The sequence below is a fragment of the Pan troglodytes genome, chromosome 8 (assembly GCF_028858775.2).
Source record: "Pan troglodytes isolate AG18354 chromosome 8, NHGRI_mPanTro3-v2.0_pri, whole genome shotgun sequence".
In the NCBI taxonomy this organism is placed as follows: Eukaryota; Metazoa; Chordata; class Mammalia; order Primates; family Hominidae; genus Pan; species Pan troglodytes.
The window spans coordinates 57957086-57976835 of NC_072406.2; the positions used below are offsets into that span (position 1 = coordinate 57957086).

Sequence of the window (19750 nt, forward strand, 5' to 3'; positions counted from 1 at the left end):
CAAATCAATAACAAACATGTCAGGTCACTGTGAGACAACTTCAAAAAAAATTGGCTGATCTCAATAAACAATGTGTGTCTGAGGCTTCACTAGAAGCTGCATCACATTACCACATTAATCTCAAAGTTGAGGTACAGGATTTAATGAAAAAATGATTTCGAATTGAAAGTCAAGTATGTATTAAAAGTAACATGCCAACAGTGAATCTATAGCTGGTGAAATTATATAAATTGTTTTATGACACTAATCTCCATGGGGAGACTTCTTTTATATGTTCATTATAATTAGTTGTATTACAATTTTATTATCATTATAATGTGCTTATTTTTAAAACTGTGGCTATAATTCTGCAATGTTTTTCTTATAATTAAAAATTTTCTCATAATATCTACCCTCAAGAAGGTTAAAAATTATACATCATTTATCCCACAAGTTGAGAGACTATTCTTCAGATAAACAGTATTTTTCAGTGATTTATGTTGCCATGGTGAGGCAAGCGGTATTTAATCAGAGAAGAATGTTTAATGGAATATTCCAGAAAATTATCTGTCTGAGAGGCTGCCTTAAATACTTCCTAAAATGCTTGCTGAAGAGTCCGGCAAGATGAATATGACTTGGAGGCTGGGTGGCAGGCCGGTTTTTTGGAGGCCAGCCTACAGCCTGCCTGCATGGGAGTCTGGTCGAATGACAAGTCTTCTGGCAGGGGGAGAGGCTTGCTGGAATGCTGATCGAAATGCTGGCTGCATGGAAGGCCGGTCTTCAGGCTGGCTGGCTGGCTAGGAGGCTGACATAGAGGCTTGCTGGGAGATTTGCCAAGAACCCGGGTGAGAGGCGGCTGACTAGGAGGCTGGCAGAGAGTCCGTGTGAGAGGCTACCTCAAATTCTTGCTAATTTTGCTTGCTGAGGGCCTGGTAGGCTGAGTCCGGCTAAGAGCCTGGTTGTACCAGGCTCGCTTGTTAGGAGGCTGGCTACAAGATCCCGTGAAAGCCTCACAGCTCTACTCAACAAATTTCTCTAGAAAGAGGCCGGAGTGTCCAAGGGTTTCACTAGACCACACTTTTTACTGATGTTGGGCCGGATGTGGTGGCGATTAAGGGCAAGGGCGAGCGGCGGGGGCTGGGGCTGGGGCTGGGGCTGGGGAAGGGCGAGTGGGAGGAGCGGCCTCTCTCTTAAAAGGTGGCTGCAGCCATGCAGAGGCTCTCTGCCACTGCTGTCAAGGGCGTGACAAGCCTGGAGTGCCAGAGAGCCTTCACTCAGCTGGTCTACCACCAAAGACTCTTAAGTCATCCACTATAGGGATATCAGAAAGATGCACAGAGCTGCCTCCCGGGGCCACGCCTGGAAGCTTGCAGGCGATGATGTGAAGACGAGGACCATCGACCTGAACATAAAAGATGCGAAGAAGAGGCGCCGTGCCCTGCCTGAGCTGGGGCTGCAGGAGGAGGTGACAGCTGTAGGAGGATCGCCCCTTCAGCGTGGGGTGTGGTGGGTGCCCCCGGGACAAAGGCAGCAGGTGGAAGAGTGGGTCGGCAGCGGGGTGGAAATCTTGGGCCCCGGTGTCTGGGCCTTCTTCCTGGGCAGGCCCCCAGTCCTGGGATGGGGGCGCCCTGCAGGGCAGAGGGACAAGGCCACCTTAAAATCAACCCCAAACTTTGGCTGCCTTCTCCTTCACTCCCACTGAGGCTGTTGGAAACGCTGGCTGCAAGGGAGGCTGGTTTTGAGGCTGGCTAGTCAGGAGGCCGCCTAAGAGGCTCTCTGAGAGGTGTACTGGGAGGCTGGCCACGCCATTGGTGGCATGGGAGGCTGATTCTGAAGCTGGGTGGCTAAGCGGCTGGCTAACAGACTTACCTAGAGGCTGGCTGGAATGCTGGCCAAGGCGCAGGCTGCATGGGAGGCTGGTGTACTGAAGGACTCTCTTGAAAAGTAGCATAGAGACTTGCTGAGAGGCTGGCTCACTGGGAGGCTGGCGTAGAGCCTGTGGGAGAGGCTTTCTGAGAGGCTGCCATAAACGCTTGCTAAAAGGCCTGCTGAGATCCTGGCAGGCTGAATCTGGCTAAGAGTCTGAATGCAAGTCTGGCTTGTTAGGAGGCTGGCCTAGAAGCTGGCTGCATGGGAGACTAACCAAGAGGCTGGCGAGGAAACTGGCAGAGGGGCAGATTGTCTGGCTGTGCAAGAGGCTTGCTGGATGGCTGTTAAAAACGCTGGCTGCATGGGAGGTTGGTCTGGAAGCTGGCTGTCTGGGAGATTCGCTTAGAGACTTTCTGAAAGGCTGGATCGGAGGCTGGCTGTCTAGGAGGCTGGCCAAGAGCCTGTGGGAGAGGCTGTGTGAGAGGCTGCCTTAAATGCTTCCTAAAACGCTTGCTGAAGAGTCCGGCAAGATGAATGTGACTTGGAGGCCTGGTGGCAGGCCGGTTTTTTGGAGGCTGGCCTAGAGCCTGGCTGCATGGGAGGCTAATCAAATCACGAGTCTTCTGGCAGGGGAAGAGGGTTGCTGGAATGCTGTTCGGAATGATGGCTGCATGGGAGGCCAGTCTTCAGGCTGGCTGGCTAGGAGGCTGACACAGAGGCTTGCTAGGAGGCTTGCCAAGAATTAGTTCAACCATCGAGGAAGGCAGTGTGTTGACTCCTCAAAGATCTAGAAGCAGAAAGACCATTGACCCAGCAATCCCATTGCTAGGCATATATCCAAAATAATATAAATCATTATATTATAAAGAGACATGCACATGTATGTTCACTGCAGCACTATTCACAACAGCAAAGACATGAAATCTACCAAAATGCCCATCAATGTTAGACTGGTTAAAGAAAATTTGGTACATGTGCACGATGGACTATCATGCAGGCCTAAAAAGAAACAAGATCATGTCCTCTGCAAAGACATGGATGGAGCTGGAAGCCATGATCCTCAGAAAACTAATGCAGGAACAGAAAATCAAACAACACGTATTCTCACTTATAAGTGGGAGCTGAATGATGAGAACACACAGATCCATGAGGGGTAACAACACACAATGGGACCTGTTGTGGGGGCAGGAGGAGGGAGAGCATCAGGAAGAATAGCTAATCAATACCGGGCGTAATATCTGAGTGATGGGTTGATCTGTGCAGCAAACCACTATGGCACACGTTTACCTATGTAATAAACCTGCACATCCTGTACATGGACCCCAGAACTTAAAAGCTGAAGAAAAAAAAAATAAAGAAACTTTAGTGCTGTCCAGGGATGCACACTGAACAGAAAAAATGGCATGATGCTTGTGATTTGCTTTATAATATTCCTGTAAAGATAGATGAACAGATAGATGAACAAAATGTAGGACAATCTTGATCACAGAAATTGAATAATGGGTATTTTAGTGTTACTTTTACTATTTTCTCTACTTTTGAATAGGTATACAAATTGTAATTAAAAGATAAAAATAAATATATTAATCCCTGCTTTGAAACCACATACAAACAGTACTCTGAAAAGATTCAAGCAATTTACATGGTACTATATGGATCTCCCTCGCACCTCTGTATGTAACATTTAAATATTTTGCAACTGGCCAGGCACGATGGCCCATGCCTGTAATCCCAGCACTCTGGGAGGCGGAGGCAGGTGGACCACCTGAGGTCAGGAGTTCAAGACCAGCCTGGTCAACATGGTGAAACCCTGCAGGAGAATTACTTGAGCCCGGGAGGCGGAGTCTGCAGTGAGCCGAGATGGCGCCACTGCACTCCAGCCTGGGTGACAAGAGCAAGACTCCATCTCAAAAAATATAAATATAAATAAAATAAAAGATCTTCTTTCTTAAATTCTTACTTCATGTTATTAGCACCAAATCTGAAGGGCTCCATTACAGAAACTCTTTGAAATAAGAAACAAATGTATTTTTGAGAAACCACACAAGATGTAGTAATTATCATAGCTGTTAAAAGAAATGTGCTCATAAACAAATAACAGTAAAGGATTAGAGGCTTTCGGTCACACCAGGAAGTGATATTAATTATAATTCTTCTGTTAATTCTGAAAGAAAATATATAAACCTACTTCTAACAAACTTCCCATAAAACAAAACAACAACAAAACTCTTGGAGTTGAGAATGAAAAGCAGAAGTTCTAGAAAAGCAGAAGTTCTAGAAGTTCTAGATAGCAAGCAACTGTGGAACGCAGCGCACTGCCTTCTGCACTGCCCAGTTTCTGGCACCTGACTCACAGGTGCCAAATGGCTGCAGGATTACGACGTTGGAAGTAGTGAATATTTCCTCAATACGTGCAGTGGTTCATAGCAATGAAAAATCTAAGATTTCCTCTCTGCCTTTCAGGAGCTTTAAGGGAAGCAGCAAATACTACTAGCTTCTCACAAGTGGTTACGTTCCAAGATCCACCTAAAGCCATGAGCAGTACAAAGAGAGCCAAGCTTTTATTGTTTACAAGTAAATGATTAATAAACTGTTATTAATAAACTATTGTTTTAGCTATAATAGCCAAAATATTTTCCAATGGCCATATGATGTGAGCAAAATAACTCGACAGTCTCCTCCTTCTATGAGAAAGAAGTAAGCTTGCTTGGTGGCAAGGGTCAATGATTCTATTAGGTTTAGCTGATTCTTTATCTTTTTTTGTTAGGGGCAGGGTCTTACTCAGTTGCCCAGGCTGGAGTGCAGTAGCCTCAAACTCCTGGGCTCAGGCAATCCTCCCATCTCAGCCTTCCGAGCAGCTGGGACCACAAGCACATGCCACCACACTTGGCTAATTAATGCTTTTGCAGAGATGGGGCCTCACTCTGTTGCCTAGGCTGGTCTCAAACTCTTGGCCTAAAGCCATCCTCCTGCCTCGGCCTCTCAAAGTGCTGGGATTCCAGGTTTGAGTCACTGTGTCCAGCCAGGTTTAGCAGGTTCTTTTTACCATGCTCAATTTCCAAAAAAACACAGGAGGGCAGAGGTGAGGCCTCTCATGCAGATCCTTCTTCTCAGGTGTCATCTCCTCACGAATCCTAGTGACATCACAGTGGTATCTCTAATGATAAACAATGTTCACCACCTGACCTATTTTATTGCATGACTTAAAAATATAATGATTTGAAACGTGGGAGAGACTCTTTATTGATCACTGGCTGATTTATAATCAAGTGTTAGGGGAGATCAAATATCACAAAAAGTAATGAGGAGTAGAAACTTAAAATTTTCAATTTTTTCAATATATGAATTTTTAGAGACTTAAAGTAGTATAAATAGTTAAAAACTAAGTACATGAATCCTGCAAGTAACATACAAACAGTGACCTAAGTTTGTAGTTGCCAAATGAGTTGCACCTAAAAGCTGGCCTTTGAAGACTCAGTGAGTGCCACACACCCCACTTCAAATCCATAGGGATATAAAACGTCTGACAAATGCTGAATATGGTAACGACATGACATAATAAGTAATTAGAAGCTCCCAAAGGGGTTCTAGCACAGAATAAGCGCTAAATAAATAAATAATAAAAACAAGAAAAATGCTTAGTACCTTAATAAAGTAGTAAATAATAAAAAATGACAATGATAATAACAAGGAAGATGCTTAGTACCTTAAAGATACCTGACAGTTATTTGTTAAGTGGACAAGTGGATAAATAAAAAACATTTTTTAGGAAATTCTGTTGGAAAAAATGCAGAAATTCAATAGGGACAGCTCTACTGTATTATGAGCACCTTAAAGACCCAGACTATGTGTATTCCATCTTTGTCTCCTGCAACTTGCAAAACCTAACTTATCGTTTGATAATTTATCCTTTGATAAATATATAATAAAGATGTGCTCATACAGTTCATATTGTACCATGCATTGTGTCACATTTAGATATCACAGTAGCATTTTTGTTATTGTGAAAAATGTTTGTAATTTTATTATAATTTGTTGAGCCTAGAGTTAAGCTATTTGAATATTGATAATGATAATATTTTGGCTATTAGAAACAGAGTATCTTGTTGTAACAAAATTACTATTAACACACTAATTATCCAGCAGATAGAACAACATATCTTGTTCTAATGAAGTAAATATATCTTATTTGGTTTCAGCTTGGAATGAAGTTGATAATAGTGAGACCTTGTAGGTACAAGACTATGTAACACAACCTGCACTTCTCAACAAAAAATTGCTTTTCTGACTTCTGCACTCAGTAGGTATCTTTGGAAAATAATCTCCTATTGGTACTGAGGCACCCTGGCTAAGTTTTGTAATTCTTGTTGACATTTGTTCATGGTGCCAGAAAAGTATTATTAAGTATTATTAACTATTCTAAAGATAGTTACTTTTCTTTAAGACAGAGTCTCGCTCTGTCACCCAGGCTGGAGTGCAGTGGCATAATCTCGGCTCACTGCAAGCTCCGCCTCCCGGGTTCATGCCATTCTCCTGCCTCAGCCTCCTGAGTAGCTGGAATTACAGGTACCCACCACCAAGCCCAGCTAATTTTTTTGTATTTTTAGTAGAGACAGGGTTTCACCGTGTTAGCCAGGATGGTCTCAATCTCCTAACCTTGTGATCCACCCACCTCGGCCTTCCAAAGTCCTGGGATTACAGGCGTGAGCCACCGCGCCTGGCCAAGATAGTTACTTTCTTAGTGACACAAGTCACTATGTCACAAAGTTGATCCTTGAATAAGGGTTTTCACTGTAGGAGCCCACTAACAGACAGATTTTTCTTTTCCTTTGGCACTGCAAGATAGCAAGACAAATCTCTCCTCTGCCTCCTCCTTATCAGACTACTCAATGTGAAGGCAATAAGAATGAAAACCTTTATGTATAATAATTCACTTCCACTTAATAAATAGTGAATATATTTTTTCCTCCTTATAACAGTTTTCCTCGAGTTCACTTTATTGTAAGAATACAGTATATAGTACATATAAAATCGAAACTATGTGTTAATTGACTATGCTTTCAGTAAGGCTCCAGGTCAACAGTGGACTATTAGTAAAGGTTTGGAGGAGTCAAAAGAAACAGATTTTCATATGAAGCAGATTTTCAGCTGCATGGGGGATCAGCACCCTAACTCTCATATTGCACAAGACTCCATTGTAATTAATTCTCATTTACTAAATGCAAACCGTTTATTGTAAAAATTAAATAGAGCCCAGAAGTTCAATACCAGCCTGGGCAACATAAGGAGACCCTGTCTCTAAAATACATAAATAAATAAAACCATGTTTCTTCATAGGTTATTGTGGGAGTTCAGTCAGGCTGGTGGGAAACATTTTAAGATGAAGTTATAGGACATAGACACAAATCTTCTTGGAATGCCAAAGGTTTTGTAAAAGTCTCAAGATAGGGTTATGGCTGAAAGCAGCCTAATCCTTACCTTGAGTAAGTAGCTTAAAGTGGGTACAAAGAAAGGTAGAGTAGTTTATCCAAATAGCTTGTTTACTCATGTGGTCTTAAGACTACCCTTTGATCACCCACAGTCAAGATGGCTCTCCTGGGGTAGGGGCACCCAGATTAATTACCCACAGGTGTGTTGGCTCAAAGCCTTTATCATTAAAACTTTGCTAATAAATGCCCACAGGGCCGGCTAGCCAGGGCTGTGGCTGCTGACTCTTTACAGCACCTTCCTTGGTGCCTGTAATCGGCTCAGAACCCTTGCTGCTCTTTCACTGAATATTGGTGTCTGGGTATGTGTCTCATCCGTCATGCAGCCGGGGTCTGTGGGACAGACCACCGCAAGTTAAAATATTCAAATGTTACGGTTTTCTGTTATTAATTCCTACTTTTCATTATTAGATGGTCAATTCTTTGTGGCTTCTAATTCAGGGCATGTAAGCTACTTTAAAATTTGTAATAAAATTTATTTATAAATATATTAATTCATTAAATTGGATAACCTGATCATCCCCTATTACTGAGCTCATCAATCACACTAAGGGTTATACATTTTGTAACAAGCCTAAGTTGTTATGACAATTGAAGAAACATACAATATACAAACTTAAACACTGCATTACTTATTTATACAAAAGTATTATGTAGGATTTTAGGGACCATAATTAAACAAATATTTTTTCAGATAATATTTTTTGAGATTATAAGCTACCTACAACTAAATTCTTAACTAATTCTGAATTATAAACTAAAAAATTTAAATCAAAGCTATATATATATATGTATATACCCACATATATGTATATATGTAAACACATGCTATTTACACATTGCTTTTTTGAATTGCTTTTTTGTGATCAGTAGTTCCATAATCTTATGGTAGCACCACCAAGAGTAGTTTACTATCAGAGGTCTTACCTGGATTGCTATTTTGAGGATTTTTAGATATCTTTCATATATATCCCAAAAGTTGTTGATGAATGCTATGTATAAAAATGTAATAAATAAAATTACTATTTTAACACTGATATAAAAAACATTTACCAAATTTATTAAGTTATTAGGGTATTTCAGATAATATCAGAGCTAACATCAGAACATTACTTATTTCATAGACTTGGAGTTTATAAGCTCTATGAACTTACTAAGCTTTTAATTAAAGAAGAAATAAAGTAAGATGAAATACTCATGAATTGAGGGCAGTCTAACTCAGTAAATTAACTAGAGTTAGCTTGGCATAACGGAAAATGCCCCTAACTCAGAAAAACTCCTAGCATGGTAACCAACAGGTATTTTTTCTTGAACAACTTGCTTCTCTTAGGCGCAATGTCTTCTAAAAATGAGGATTTTAGAGCCTTATTTCACTAGGTTATTATAAGAATTTAACAAGAGAACATTTTTAAAATACTCTGAGAAATAGTGAAGCAATGAAATAATTTGTTCTTGAACCTTATTGCTGAAACTATTTTAAAATTCCCAATAAAACCCAATGTGTTGGCCTGGTGCAGTGGTTCATGCCTGTGATGCAAGCACTTTGGGATGCTGAGACAGGGGGATCACTTGAGCCCAGAAGTTCAAGACCAGCCTGGGCAACATAGGGAGACCCTGTGTCTACAAAAAATAAATTTTTTTAAAAAAACTATTTATTCATAGGTTATAATGTTCAAATGTTACAGTTTTCTGTTATTAATTCCTACTTTTGGTTATTATTAGATGTTCTATTCTTTGTGGCTTGTAATTCAAGGCATCTAAGCTATTTTATAATTTGTAATGAAATTTATGAATACATTAATTATTAAATTGGACAATCTGATTATCCTCTATTACTGAGCTCATCAATCACACCAAGGGAACAAAACTAATAGATGTCAGCATCTGGCTTGGACTACTACTAATCTTTCTCTACCTCCCTAAACTCTGAACCAACAAATCTTTCTTAGAATGATGCTTAATCACTATGTTCATTTTCAGCTGCTGTGGAAGAAAAAACCCTACCTTTATTTTTTGTAAGTTCCACAAAGAAGATGCCAGTTGGTATTTTCTCATTGGCCTACTAACAACATATTGCACACAAGATCCTATGTGTTACCACATCTCATTTCATAGATCACCTTACATAAATATTTTTCATATGAAAATCACAATTGCAATACTGGCTGTCACCCATTTTGCTTTGACTCACACCATTTCCTTGGAGCTAGTTAGAAAGTAGTCAAATGTCCTTTTGGGGACTGCAAGAAATATACAACACTTCACAGATTTCTGTGTCATCCTTGTGCAGGGACCATGCTCATCTTCTCGACATTGTTTCAATTTTAGTATATGTACCCCTGAAGCCAGCACAAATCCCTACTTTTATATGTGAAGACTCATCAGTGATGGATGAGGCTTAGCTCTGTTTAATCTAAGCAACCTACTTGAGATAGAGTGAAGTCTATTGAATGGCTTCATGGTAATGCAGAATTTGAAAATATTTTAAAAACCCGAGATAGAGATGCAAGTAGCACGGGAGATTTTTAACTTTTGGGAAAAAAAGAATCACTTGAGGGGACAACCACAAGTTGGAACCCACTACAACTTTGGAAAGATGACAGAGGATCTTACAGAATAAGATGAGACCTTCCACTACCTACAAAACGGTGCTACACGGGATATAAAGTGCCAGGGATATAGATCTGGTAACAAAATAAAAATGGAACTCTAATTCCTTCCTGTAACATTATTTCAACCTGACTTACAGTTTTAAACTGTCGCAACTAATATTTGCTAGAGAAAACAGAAAAGTCACTCAAAGGATAACTTATGAAGGTCTAGGTAAGTTCAGGCTAAGATGTGGGTTTCACATCAGGTTTTGAGTGGGAGAAGGGTCAATTTGCTCACTATGTGTGTGGCAAAAGATAAAAGTCCTAGCTGCCAGAGCAGGGTGCTGGTACTTTGGAAACAATGGCTGAGAATATATATGTGAACTTTAAAAAACTGTAATAAATTTGAAGTCTACATATGGATCACCATAAAATCTGTGTTAGTAAGGGCACCTGGTCGCAAAGGTCAATCATTACCAGACTGCAGGAACAGTTTCAATGGCAACGATGCAGCAACAGAATCAATGGAAACAACAAAATGAAGAGAATGGCCATTTCCCCCCGCCTCCAATTCTTCTGACTTACACAAAATGAATCTCTTCCTTGTACTTAAGGAACCCGTTAGATTCTTTTTAAAAATTCAAGTATTAAGGTATGGAAGAGAGCCCCCAGGGGACACTATCAGGTTTTCTGGTAAAGTGGACATTTCAAGACCCAAATAACTAATTAGAAAAATCAAAATTGTGACACTATGTTTATCCCATGCATAGGGGTTATACTTAAAATCAAGTACACAACATTAGGATCCCTAGGGATAAAGCTGTTGAAAGTCCTAAAATAAAGAATCCTGGACCCATTATTCCTTCTAACTAGTCTAGCTTTTTGACTAGTTTCTGGCCGATGAAGTGAACTAACTCACTGTCATTCAAAAATTACCTGAAACAAACTATAAAATCTCACCTAGTCTTTAAATGTAAACACCGATTAAGTCCACAAGCAACAGCATAACGTTCTGCAGTCATTCCACATGTATCTTCAGCACAGATGTCAACATTTTGCTGAAGAACCATGCCAACTATCTCTCATGCTCCATGACATATGGCAAGCATGAGGGCTGTGCTAAAATAACAAAGAGTTAACTTCATTGTTAGGAACAGAACCAATTTAATATGTGCCTGTCAGTGTAGAATTAACCATTTACATGTACTAACAAACATAACTATCTTGAGTGCTCAAGTGTTTATCCTTGTAAATCACCACCAAGGCTAAAAGGAAGGGGCAAAAAGACTCGTGTCCCACTGGAATATGGCATACTAGAATTGGCTAACATAAAGTCCTTTGAGGGGCAAAGACTTATGCTTTGTTCACTAACCTAAAAGAGGCAAAGATTTAAGTGAAGAATTATCTATTTCTTCCTTATTCTGATATAATATTTTGTACTTCAAAATCAGCTAGAAGTCAGACAAATAAGAGCAATCTGAAGGCTTAAAACAGTATTAGGAATAATGATATTAGTAGTAGTTATAGTAAGTTTACTTAATGATGCTGATAAGAATGTATGAAACACTGAATTAAATGCTGTTGATATTTATAATGTTACTTCAACACAATCGTCCTTAAAGGACATATTATTATTCTCCTTTTCATATAGAAAATCATAGTTGGTATTAACTAATGTTTGCAAGGTCACACCTATCAAGTGAGGAAGCTAGAAATTAAATTTAGTATTGTGTGAATCAAAAGCCTATCTCTTTTCTCTTTATCACTCACCTATGGCTTATCTTAATTAACTAAAATGTTAATCCAATTAAAGATGTCTTTCTTCCCTCTACCCATACAAATTAAAAATAAAAATACACTATGAATAAAAAAGAAAAAAATAATAAATTCACAGTATCTGGTGATAGCAATTAATAGTCACGTAGGGATAACCTAAAATTAATACTCTTCAAAGAAAACAAAGCAAACAATCATCCTAAAGACAAAATGATTTTAAACTCCTATTTATATTTAATATTGCTTTTTCTATAAGGCAGAATCTCACTCTGTTACCCAGGCTAGAGTGTGGTGGCACGATCTCAGCTCACTGCAACCTCTGCCTCCCGGGTTCAAGCGATTCTTGTGCCTCAGCCCCCCAAGTAGCTGGGACTACAGGCATGTGCCACCATTCCCGGCTAATTTTTGTATTTTTAGTAGAGATGGGGTTTCACCATGTTGGCTAGGCTAGTCTCAAACTCCTGGCCTCAAGTGATCCAACCACCTTGGCCTCCCGAAGTGCTGGGATAACAGGCAACAGCTACCGTGTCCAGCAAATATTGCATTTTTTAAAAAGTGTATAAAAAAACGGAAGTTAGAAAAATACTATAAAAGTGTTAATCATTCAATATTGAATTACAAAGTAAACTAAAAAAAGTTCATACTTCTTAAAACTAACACAGAACCACTTTAGCTTATGGAAGATAATGCAACCAAAAACATCAGATTACACATAAGAATCAATCAATATAATAAGAGAAGTCCTACTACATACTGCTCTTTATGTTGACCAGTCCAAATAATTGCTTTTCTTCTGATAATTTGTGTTGATATGTTTCACTATAATCTAATAATTTTAAGTAAATATTAATTTAATATTTCTGACTTGAGTGTTATTTCTCTAGAACACTACTCAAGTGTTTTTTAATTAAAAAAAAAAGAACTACTATACCATTTAAACTTATTAACTGCATTTGCATTTTTTTTGTCTGTAAAAATTCCACAATTTGCTCACGTCTTTTCATTATGGCCAGTAAAAGTGGTGTGAGGCTAGCCTGTAAAACAGTAAAATGATTTATAATTCATGAAATTACATATTTCTCAGCCGAACTGAATACTTTATATAATATCCTATGAACTTAAACACATAAAATATAAAGTCAATCAATAGCAATCCCTTCCTTCTCCCTTTTCTGTGCTGTCTCATGCACTGCACCTTATCTTGTTTCAGCCTCTGCATCACCAAATTAACTCTGGTTATCTCCAAAAATCATTATATTGTAATGATTTTATGGTTTCTCTTCTAAACCAAGAGCTTCTTGAGGGCAAGGGCTGTATCTTTTATCTCTATATCCTTAAACCCTAAGACATAGTAGTAAATATTTTGTTTTTGACTAAATTAGTAATCTAAATTATTACCTCTAGAGCAGTGTTTCTTAAACTATATTCTAAAAGATAATTACCTTACCAGAAGTAATGTACCCCAACAGATTCCACCATTATCTATGTTGAAGAAATATTATAAAACTGTGAATTAAATGTCCATTATTCAATAAATGACTTGAACTTTGCCTAATCCTTATTTGACAATATATTTTTGTGGCAGACATTAACATTTTACAAATTAGAATTTCAGGGATACAGTTTTGAAAGCTTTGCAAGAAAAATGGAGGTTTCCTCTGGGTGATACAAACTCGCATGATTCTCTTCTACCAATAATCCCAAGATCCCAGATGCCAATGTCAGGCACATCTGCTCTAAATGGGTCACTAAGGAAGTGGCTCTAAATTAAAAGAGTTTGGCTTCAAATGAACTTTGATTGCTTATTATTAAATAATAATGGGGTTTCTCCTATTACAAGACAACAGAATTTTATCTCAGCTATTAGAAATTCAGTATAAAAGTTTATTCTCAATTATAATAATCATCCTAGGATCCTAATGCATATCTTTTTAAAATGCAATAATCCATTTTTATTCTGGTTTCTATTGTAACTGCTACTTAATTTTTGGCAAAATATCAACAATATTAATAAAATGGCCTATTAATTAAAGTTCTAACTCATCTATGTGGATTAGCATAATATAAGCCACTAAATCACTTGAATTTTAAGGGACGATTCTGAGGAGAAGGATATAATATTTTCTACAATATGCACAACCTATTCAAATACAACCATGATTAATACAAAAAGGCTTAAAGTCATTCTAATAGAAGATGATTATTTATGGTTTATATACAGAAAAATCATTGTTTAAAAAATCTTCTAAATTCTAGAAGTAGCCCATTATTAATGAATTAATGTAAAATATAAACTATATATTATAAACAGCTATCAACTGTCTTGAATACCTTGAAATCTCTACCAAAATATACTATGAGAGAGGAATTGATAACTGAAATATTTACAGAGGCAAAAGAGGTAAGTTGAGGAAGTGATGTAACTAGGTGGGCACAGTAGCAAACTGGAAACATATGCTTTGTGTAAAGTTAGAACGTCTTCATAGCATACCAAACAGTCATATGGGCTCAAGAGACACCAGATTCAATCCTTTAAGAGGAAATCCAGATTTCTGCATGTCTCCTACATTTTACATGTTGACTCAATTTACGCAGGCAAATTTTGCTTTCCTGTAGTTTTACACTAATTGGAAAGAAAAAAAAACTTGGGTAGGAAACAATATTTGAAAAAGTTTTACCTTTAACAAATTCAAATATTTATCATAAATGCATAGAAAAGCCACACTCTCTGGTAATTCTTGTAAAAATATTAATATTTAAAGTAAAATCTTAGAAAATTAAGTTCTTTCAAACCATTTTCATTCAAGGAATGTTTGAGCTTCCAAATATAAAAAACCTTACATATGTTAATGTTAAAACAAATGGATTTCAAATATTTTGAAAATAACATTGGTTAACGTCCACCTTGTTTTGCACTTTGATGACTGCACCATGGGACAGCAGTTTTGCCACCATTGACAAATTCTCACTATAAACAGTATAATGGAGAGCCGAGTTGCCATACACATCTACAATATTTAGATCGGCACCAGAATCTGTGAGAATATTTGCACAAGCCTCCCTCTGGCATTGTAGAGCCTGTCAGTATTAAAACAAGAAGTAAATTATAAATTATGGGAAATCAAAATAAATATTCCACAGGTTTCACAAACTAGTTGTATTTCAGTGAGATAAATTCATTTTTATTCTATGTATTTAAACCAAATCCATCTCCTGCTGAAAAAACTGGCTACGATTTACCTTCATCAGAGGTGTCCAGTTTTTGCCATCAAGACGTCAAGCTGGCACTTTCTGTCTACCAGAAATGTTACTACTTCCGCATGGCCGTTGACACAGGCCCAGTGTAGAGCAGTCCTACGAGAGTGAGAGGACTTTTAGGCAAAGTATAGTCCACTGTCTCAAAACATACAACGATTTATGTAATTGTAAACATTAAATACCATGCTCTTTCTCTGCCTTCAAAAGAAATATTTAATATTCTCCTGAAGAAAGTACAACATTTGTTCACTCTTATTACTCACTGCATTAATGAAAGAGTGGCCTATTTGAATAGAAAGAGTTTGGCCTTTGGATTCAGTTCAACTTGGGCTTGAATATTACTTTAAGAAGTTTCACTTTCTAGCTGTCACTTAAACTTTCTGCACCTCGATTTTCTCATCAATAAAATGAAGATGAATACAGCAGTTATCTCACAGGACATCACTGTGATGCCTCAATGAGAATCTATGCAAAGTATTTTGGAGAGTTCTTAGCACATGTAACAGCTCAGTAGTTGTTAGATATAATTATTACTACTACTTAACAAAGGCAACATTTTAAGTAAAAGGTGCAATTATGCCTGCTTTGTGGTGTGCTTTAAAGGTTAGAGATAACACGGTATTTTAATGATTCTAAGATGCTCAATTTCTCATATTTTAACATTTCTGACATTGAAATGCCACTTATAATTATTTATTACAACTATATTTAGCAGAAATTTAAACAATGTTTTATTGGTGCATAAAATAAGGAGGCATCACACAATTCACAGTGCCTTCCAAGAAGTGGAATATGGTATATACAACAGGACGATGGCAGTCCTAGTCACAGGATTAACATTGAAAGAAATTTTAACTTTTAAGAGTACTACGCAAAAAGAGAGTTGAAATAAAAACAACTGTTTAATATTTAATATTAAATTAAATTAATATTTAATAACTTCTTTAATATTTTAAAAACTTCAAGCCAAAGAAAACTTGGGATTCAAATAAATAGGTATGGCTCATTTTATTCTGTATTTAGATTTACAGACTGTATGTAAATTCATATTTAAATTTATAGAACGCATGTAAATTAGATATTTCCAATGATTAATATTACTCTTTAAAGCTGTTATAAATGTCCAACATCGTGGGTGGTAGTTATCATTTACTAGTTTCCCACTTCAGAATTGTTTTTGTTTTAAAGATGAGAGGGAAAGCTTCAACTGAGATTCAGTCCTAATACTCCAATTTTAAATCTCTCACTTTGCTCAGGCTGAGCAGGTAACTGTGAAATTTTTAAGGAAGAAAAGGTCTTCAGAGTTAATAGGATGTCTCTTCTACATAATAGGCATTCAGCTTACATGTGATAAATGGATTAAAAGAATGGATCAATACAGTTGGGAAGTTCAATATCTTAAAAAACTGCTATAAATAAAGCACTTATATTTGCTATTTTATTTTTCTAATAATTACACTAAAATGATTAATCTATAATTATTGACATATACATAAGTCTATATATGTGTCTAATAAAATGTATATGTAAATCAATAACCACAGATAAAAGATTCTCTTCTGAAGATGCTAAAAGTTCACAGAATATACTAATCCACAAAAAAATTATAGAACATGAGAAATTATTTTTATCTGTGAAAAATTCATATTCCTGCACTTCTCAAAAATTATTTCATTAATAACAAACTTTTACTAACAGCATTGTACATGCTCAATGCAGAAATCACAGATAATAAAAAGGAAAAACATTTAAATTTAAACAAATGCCCTCAAATAATAAATTTTATCATATTTCGTACATAATTTCAGATAAGACCATAGTCTGTATGTGTAATCAAACTGAACTTTACCTTCACTTGATACACCAAAATATATTTTCAAATGTCAACATACTTCTGTATATATTTCTACCTTGAGTGGTCACATATTATCCCATGCTGTAAACTCACTGAAGTGTATTTATAAAAGCCATTATATCGATTCTTCTTAATACACTGATATTTTAAGCAGTGCTCAGAAAAGAAATTGTGTGTATGTTTCATTATTTTGTAAAAACATTTTAGTATAATAGAATTGATCACTAACAGGCATAAACAGTTTTTAAATATGGTACTTACCATCAAATTGTCTATTGAAAAGTCATCTGCAACTTAAACTTTAAGGAGCACTATAAATATCACTGCTTTTTATCCTCACAAACTTTGTGGACAGGAAACAGTATTTGAGTCCTCTTTTAACTTAAATGCCTTCTCTAACCAGGAACACTAAATATTGTTTCCTGTGTGCATAGGCCACTTACAGATCTTAAAAAAGGACTTTGCCCAATTTTAAATTAGAGGTCAAGTAGTTTTTTTAGATCTGCAATTTAGACCTCTAATTTATGTTGCCCAATTTTAAATTAGAGGGTTTTTTTGTTGATTTGAGTGAATTCTCTATAAAATGAAGATTTTTAAATCTAATATGTATACACACACGCATATACATATGTAGTAAATATTTTACAAGTATGCTGCCTTTTATTTTTTCTCATATGCACGGTGATTTAATTTTTGTTTTACTAAATTAACCTTCAGAATGCTTGCTTCTGAGCTTCTTAGAAAGGTTTTGTCAACATAAAAATGTATCTGTGTGAACAGGCATTTTGTTTTCTTCTGGTATTTTTATCATTTTGTATATTAAAAACTTTGGAATTCTGTGGCATAAAAATCTAGTTTTCTCCAAAAAGCAGGCATTTCACTTATGAAACTAGTTATTTTCCTACTAGTACAAAGTGTGACCATTATCAAGATCTAAATTCTTACATATATTTGGGTGTTTCTGGATTTTCTATTCTATTGTATCCATTTACCTGTTAGCAAACAGTTTGTGATTTTATTTATTTTATCTCATTTATTTATTTTTTGAGACAGAGTCTCACTCTGTCGCCTAGGCTGGATTGCAGTGGTGGGATCTCGGCTCACTGCAACCTCTGCCCACCGGGTTCAAGCAATTCTCCCGCCTCAGCCTCCCGAGTAGCTGGGATTACAGGCACCCGACATCATGCCCGGCTAATTTTTGTATTTTTGTAGAGACGATGTTTCACCATATTGGCCAGGCTGGTCTTAAACCCCTGACCTCAGGTGATCCATCCGCCTCGGCCGCCCAAAGTGCTAGAACTACAGACGTGAGCCACTGCTGCTGGCCCATCTTGTGCAAATTGATAGCACATTTTGACATCTAGAAGGGCAAGACTTTTCTACTCAATTACAAAATATTTAAAATGTCATCACAGTAGTAAAAGACAGCCTGTGTAATTTAAAAAAAAATGTTAAAACGATAACTTTATTTGGTTTATGTAAAACTGATAACTCGCATCCTGAGAAAAATGAGTCTTCTTAAATTCAAGAACATAAACCATCTTCCTACCTCAAAGTTTCCTTTCTAAGACCCCTCAGCAAAGAACATATTTACATAGACATTCATTGATATCAAAATGGATATTGGACTTCATCCAAAGAACTTTTAGCCAAGAAGTTCATATATTATAGGAATTATTTCATTATGCACCATTTCATAATGTATCTAACATTATCTTTTAAAACCTGTACATTAAAAGTAAAACCCTGTATGTACTTAATTTTGTGAGTTAAATCACTTTAAAATTTTCTACACGGTGCTCTGTGAGAGGAAGTGGAAGTGAAGGAGAAAGCAGCGAAAGTTTGGGGTTGATTTTAAGGTGGCCTGGGCCCTCTGACCCGCAGGACGCCCCCATCCCAGGCCTGGGGGGCCTACCCGGGAAGAAGGCCTAGACCCCGGGGCCCAGGACGGCCGACCTGCCGTTCGCCACTCCTCCACCTGCTCCCCTCGTCCCCAGGCCTCCCAGCACTCCATTCTTAAGGGGCGATCCTCCTACAGCCGCCTCCTCCTCCTGCAGCCCGGCTCAGGCAGGGCCTGGTATCTCTTCTTCACATCTCTTTTGTTCAGGTCGATGGTCTTCCTCATGGTTATCCCCTCCAGATTCCAGGCTTGGCCCAGGGAGACAACTTTGTGGATCTTCCTGAGATCCCCATAGTGGATCACGCAAGAGTCCTTGTTGGTGTAGACCAGCTGACTGAAGGGGCTCGGGCGCTCCGGGCCCTTCACGCCCTTGCCAGCTGCGGCAGAGAGCTTCTTCATGGCTGCGGCCACCTGCTAGAGAGAGCCTGTGCCTCCCGCTCGCCCTTCCCCAGCCCCCGCCGCTCGCCCTCGCCCTTCTTGAGTCCCCACACCCGCTCCAACACCAGTAAAACTTGCTGTCTGGCCAAGCTCTTGGACACTACGGCTTCTCCTGGGAGAAATTCGCTGAGCAAAGCCATTAGGCGCAGTGCATGCGCAGCTCAGCAGGCTGAGGAGACACGCGCCCTGGCCGCCCTCCCCCGGGCACCGCATGCAGGTGGCACCTGCCGCTGAGGCGCTGTCGGGCTGGCCTCCCTGGAGCAGAACGTGGGAGACGCCCTGCCACACGGTCCGCTTGACATAGCCGCCCCTGGCCCCTCCTCGACCCGCGATCCAGGAGCTGGGCCCTGGCGCTGGGCACCGTGCAGCCTCCTCGATGGCGCTGAGCGTCGGTTCCTGCCCTCCTGCAGCTGGGGACCCACCCCTGACTTAGAATCCCTGGACGCTTCTGGCCCAAGGATCCGCGCTGCTGGTGGCGCTGACAGGGTCCGGGTTGGAGCCCCTGCTGCCGCGTCCCATGTTCAGATGAGAGCTGCACCTGAGTCCACGGTGGAGGCTGCAGGGCTGGGCCCAGACCGCTGAGGGTCGTCGAGTGAAC

The 19750-nt window shown here is 38.5% G+C and overlaps 2 protein-coding genes and 1 non-coding gene across 3 annotated transcripts in view; 1 reads left to right on the forward strand and 2 right to left on the reverse strand.

Moving 5' to 3' along the window:
- LOC450427 (ankyrin repeat domain-containing protein 30B-like) overlaps positions 1-6148 on the forward strand; it is a 30370-nt gene extending 24222 nt beyond the window's left edge. The window contains exon 8 of the mRNA XM_054659488.2: positions 6048-6148. The gene's annotated coding sequence lies outside the window, so the exon portion shown is untranslated. The remainder of the gene's footprint in view (positions 1-6047) is intronic.
- Positions 1-19750, reverse strand: part of LOC107966728 (ras suppressor protein 1-like) — a 118897-nt gene that overhangs the window by 72125 nt on the left and 27022 nt on the right. The window lies entirely within an intron of this gene.
- LOC112204617 (U6 spliceosomal RNA) lies at positions 9580-9686 on the reverse strand. The gene has a single exon (XR_002938293.1). It is a non-coding gene; the product is annotated as a U6 spliceosomal RNA (small nuclear RNA).